The sequence below is a fragment of the Schistocerca americana genome, unplaced genomic scaffold (genome assembly GCF_021461395.2).
Source record: "Schistocerca americana isolate TAMUIC-IGC-003095 unplaced genomic scaffold, iqSchAmer2.1 HiC_scaffold_334, whole genome shotgun sequence".
Taxonomy (NCBI): domain Eukaryota; kingdom Metazoa; phylum Arthropoda; class Insecta; order Orthoptera; family Acrididae; genus Schistocerca; species Schistocerca americana.
Window position 1 is genome coordinate 155,001 of NW_025726054.1, and position 5,000 is coordinate 160,000.

The 5,000-nt window shown below is 62.8% G+C and overlaps 1 pseudogene; it reads right to left on the reverse strand.

Annotated features, from left to right (window-relative positions):
- The window catches only part of LOC124580589, a 7,964-nt pseudogene that overhangs the window by 2,412 nt on the left and 552 nt on the right, over positions 1–5,000 (reverse strand).

Below are 5,000 nucleotides of genomic sequence, written 5' to 3' on the forward strand. Positions count from 1 at the left end.
GCCGCTCCAGCGCCTCAATCTCACGCTGCACCTCGTCCCGGCCTGCACCGTCGGCGGCTGGCCCAATCCTCTTCAGCGCCAGGAGACGGGACCGGCGAAGTGTTGGCCCCATCCATCGGCATGATGGGATGCCGAGGCCTCCCTGGGCTACAGGAGCGTGGAAGTAGCCCAGGGGAGTGTCCGCCGGAAGGCGGAACCATCTCCTGACGGCGGCACGGATGGTCACATCTGCCGCTTTCAACGCACCCACTCGGGTGCGGCTGAGGGCCAGCCCATGGTACAGGCCAGGCAGAAGTACGGTGGTGAGGGCGTGGAGGCGCTGTTGCGGCTTGAGCGGAGCTCGGGAGATGACGTCCAGCTGCTCCACCAGGTGGCGTCGTGGGTTGAAAACGCAGCGACCAGCGGTGGAGAATTGCAGTCCCAGGTACCGGAAGGTTTCACCCACACGTAGGGCGGGCACGGTGGCGTTGCCCGCTTTGAAGGTAACGTCGGCGTCGACCTTCACCTTCTTGTCGCGCCCAGACGCGACTAAGGCGAGGGTGAAACACTTCCGGGCGTTGATCTGCAGCCCCAGATGGGCGAGGGCTGCGACGGCTGCGTCGATGAGGGACTGCAATCCCCTCGCGGTCGATGCAAAAAGCAGGACGTCATCTGCGAAGGCCGCAGCGTTAACTCTGCGACCAAGGATCCGAGCTCCGATGTGGGAGGGAAGTTGACTCAAAACATAGTCCACCGCAAAATTGAAAAGGAGGGGGGAGAGGGGGTCACCCTGACGCACACCCCTAGCCGGCTGCAGGGGCACGCCCACGTCGGCGCCGCCCGCTATCACCGTCGTGCTACCCTCGTAACACCTTTCGACGTACTCAATAAAGCAATCCGGCAGGCCATGAGCCCTCAGCACGGGGCGGAGGGCGGCATGGTCCACCGAATCGAACGCTTTAGAGACGTCGATCGATGCCACAAAAACAGAGCGACAGGAGCGGACTGCGTCGGTGAGAGCAGTGTCCAAGATGAAGGTGTTTTCCAACATCCCATCCCGGGGGATGAATGCCCGCTGACGTTCGTCCACAGCACATGCACGCATCAGGCGTGACGCGAGAACCTTGTGAAAGGTCCGCGCCAACACCGAGCAGACCGTAATGGGGCGAAAGTCAGCGGGGGATGTTGGTGCAGCCGTTTTGGGGAGAAGTGACGTCCGGGCGCGAAGCAGACGCTCGGGGAGGGCGCGGGCCAGGAGGAAGAGGTTCAAGAGTTTCACCAGGACTTCATGCGGCAGGCGCCGCAGCTCCGCTGGAGTCAGGCCGTCCGGCCCGGCTGCCGATCCCCTGGGCGGCAAGGCAGCAGCGACCTCCTCACGTGTGACCGGCCCCCATAGGCACTCAGGAGCGACAGGCTCCGAGTGCGGGAGAAGGCGGTCACGGATGAAGCCGGCGGTGGAGATCGGCTTCTTCGTGAAGAGGTCCGCCCAGAAGTCCAGCAGACCGGGGATGTCGGGTGGCGGCTGCAGCAGGGTGCCGTCCAGCAAGCCGCGCACGCAACGCGCACGCGACCTACGGAAGGCGTCCTGTGTCCGCGCGTATTCCCAGCGGCGCCGCTTGCGCTTCTGCAGCGGCGGGGCGGCAGGCGGCCGCTTGGATGGTTGGCGCGGCCGCTGTGTCCTGGTGATCGACCTCTCCCCCCTGGACCCGACCGACGCAAGGGCATCCGGGAGCATGCCCAGGATGACATCGGGCGGCGTGCCCCGCCCCAGACCAATGACTCGATCCAGGGCAGAGAAACGCTGGGCGGAAGCAGGTAGCCCCGCCAAATGCTCCCAGATGGCGGCGTCAGTCGGACCCTCCGGCGGCGGCCCGGTGGTGTCGGCCGCGAAGTCCTCGGCTGCGTCGACGGGCGGCGCAGCGGCCTCGCCCGCGTCAGGCAGCGAGCTCGCTGCTCCACGGCGGGACGCCGGCTCTTCACCCCGACCGATCTCAAGTGCCTCCATGAATTGGCGGACAAGCTGCTTGTGGGCAGCTTGCCGCCGTCGGCACTTGATTGCCTCAAGCGTTCGGTCGGGGAACATCCTGGTAAGTTCTTGATTTACAAAGAAGAACCGGGCGTCCCTCTCCAGGAACAGTTCGGCCTCTGCCTTGGCGAGCGACAGGACTTCTTCCTCCGTCCACCTCGCGCGATGCCTCTCCGTCACGATCTCAGCGTTGGCGGCCGCAGGGTGTTGGCGGCGGCGATGGACCCCGAGACCGTTCTTCGTGGTAAAAGTGCGGTGGCACTCACTGCAAGCAAAGGGAGCTACACAAACTATCGCATTTTCGTTACGGCCGGTTGGCCGGATAGGTGCTGGGGTAGCTGGGGTGGCACCTTCAGCGGAAGGGCCACCATCTCTTGTTTCTTGTCGGCTGCCCCCAACTATAAAGGGATAATGCGAGGGGGGGCTGGTAACCCCCCCAAGCCCCTGGTGCGGTCTTCCACTCTGCAAAAATCAGCGGGCCCACGAGAAGGGGAGAAGACCGCAGGAGAGGAGAGGCTAAGAGGGCTAGGCCCATGTATTGCGCATCACTCTCCCTGTAACTATAACCCAAGGAAGGCACCTCGCAGCAGCAGCACGACTACATCAAGACCGCACTTCGAAAAGCCAAGTCCGGATGCAGCCACACCGCCGCCACTTGGCCACCTTAAGAGAGTCATAGTTACTCCCGCCGTTTACCCGCGCTTGCTTGAATTTCTTCACGTTGACATTCAGAGCACTGGGCAGAAATCACATTGCGTCAACACCCGCTAGGGCCATCGCAATGCTTTGTTTTAATTAGACAGTCGGATTCCCCCAGTCCGTGCCAGTTCTGAGTTGATCGTTGAATGGCGGCCGAAGAGAATCCGCGCACCCGCGCGCCCCCGGAGGAGCACGCTAAGGCGGACGCGGCCTCGCAGCAAGGAAGATCCGTGGGAGGCCAAGGCACGGGACCGAGCTCGGATCCTGCACGCAGGTTGAAGCACCGGGGCGCGAACGCCGCGCAGGCGCGCGCATCCTGCACCGCCGGCCAGCACGAGGCCAACCAACGGCGAGAGCAGACCACGCCCGCGCTAAACGCCCGCACTTACCGGCACCCCTACGGCACTCACCTCGCCCAGGCCCGGCACGTTAGCGCTGACCCACTTCCCGACCAAGCCCGACACGCCCCGATCCTCAGAGCCAATCCTTATCCCGAAGTTACGGATCCAATTTGCCGACTTCCCTTACCTACATTATTCTATCGACTAGAGGCTCTTCACCTTGGAGACCTGCTGCGGATATGGGTACGAACCGGCGCGACACCTCCACGTGGCCCTCTCCCGGATTTTCAAGGTCCGAGGGGAAGATCGGGACACCGCCGCAACTGCGGTGCTCTTCGCGTTCCAAACCCTATCTCCCTGCTAGAGGATTCCAGGGAACTCGAACGCTCATGCAGAAAAGAAAACTCTTCCCCGATCTCCCGACGGCGTCTCCGGGTCCTTTTGGGTTACCCCGACGAGCATCTCTAAAAGAGGGGCCCGACTTGTATCGGTTCCGCTGCCGGGTTCCGGAATAGGAACCGGATTCCCTTTCGCCCAACGGGGGCCAGCACAAAGTGCATCATGCTATGACGGCCCCCATCAACATCGGATTTCTCCTAGGGCTTAGGATCGACTGACTCGTGTGCAACGGCTGTTCACACGAAACCCTTCTCCGCGTCAGCCCTCCAGGGCCTCGCTGGAGTATTTGCTACTACCACCAAGATCTGCACCGACGGCGGCTCCAGGCAGGCTCACGCCCAGACCCTTCTGCGCCCACCGCCGCGACCCTCCTACTCGTCAGGGCTTCGCGGCCGGCCGCAAGGACCGGCCATGACTGCCAGACTGACGGCCGAGTATAGGCACGACGCTTCAGCGCCATCCATTTTCAGGGCTAGTTGCTTCGGCAGGTGAGTTGTTACACACTCCTTAGCGGATTCCGACTTCCATGGCCACCGTCCTGCTGTCTTAAGCAACCAACGCCTTTCATGGTTTCCCATGAGCGTCGATTCGGGCGCCTTAACTCGGCGTTTGGTTCATCCCACAGCGCCAGTTCTGCTTACCAAAAGTGGCCCACTTGGCACTCCGATCCGAGTCGTTTGCTCGCGGCTTCAGCATATCAAGCAAGCCGGAGATCTCACCCATTTAAAGTTTGAGAATAGGTTGAGGTCGTTTCGGCCCCAAGGCCTCTAATCATTCGCTTTACCGGATGAGACTCGTACGAGCACCAGCTATCCTGAGGGAAACTTCGGAGGGAACCAGCTACTAGATGGTTCGATTAGTCTTTCGCCCCTATACCCAGCTCCGACGATCGATTTGCACGTCAGAATCGCTACGGACCTCCATCAGGGTTTCCCCTGACTTCGTCCTGGCCAGGCATAGTTCACCATCTTTCGGGTCCCAACGTGTACGCTCTAGGTGCGCCTCACCTCGCAATGAGGACGAGACGCCCCGGGAGTGCGGAGGCCGCCGCCCCGTGAAGGGCGGGGAAGCCCCATCCTCCCTCGGCCCGCGCAAGGCGAGACCTTCACTTTCATTACGCCTTTAGGTTTCGTACAGCCCAATGACTCGCGCACATGTTAGACTCCTTGGTCCGTGTTTCAAGACGGGTCGTGAAATTGTCCAAAGCTGAAGCGCCGCTGACGGGAGCGATTATTCCGCCCGAGAGCATCCCGAGCCAACAGCGGCGCGGGTCCGGGGCCGGGCCAGGTAGGTCCGTCATCCGGGAAGAACCGCGCGCGCTTGCCGGGAGCCCGAGCGCCCAAAGGGGCGAATCGACTCCTCCAGATATACCGCCGGGCAGCCAGCCAGGACACCGGGGCTCTGCCCAACAGACGCGAACCGAGGCCCGCGGAAGGACAGGCTGCGCACCCGGGCCGTAGGCCGGCACCCAGCGGGTCGCGACGTCCTACTAGGGGAGAAGTGCGGCCCACCGCACACCGGAACGGCCCCACCCCGCGGCGAGTGGAAAGGCAACC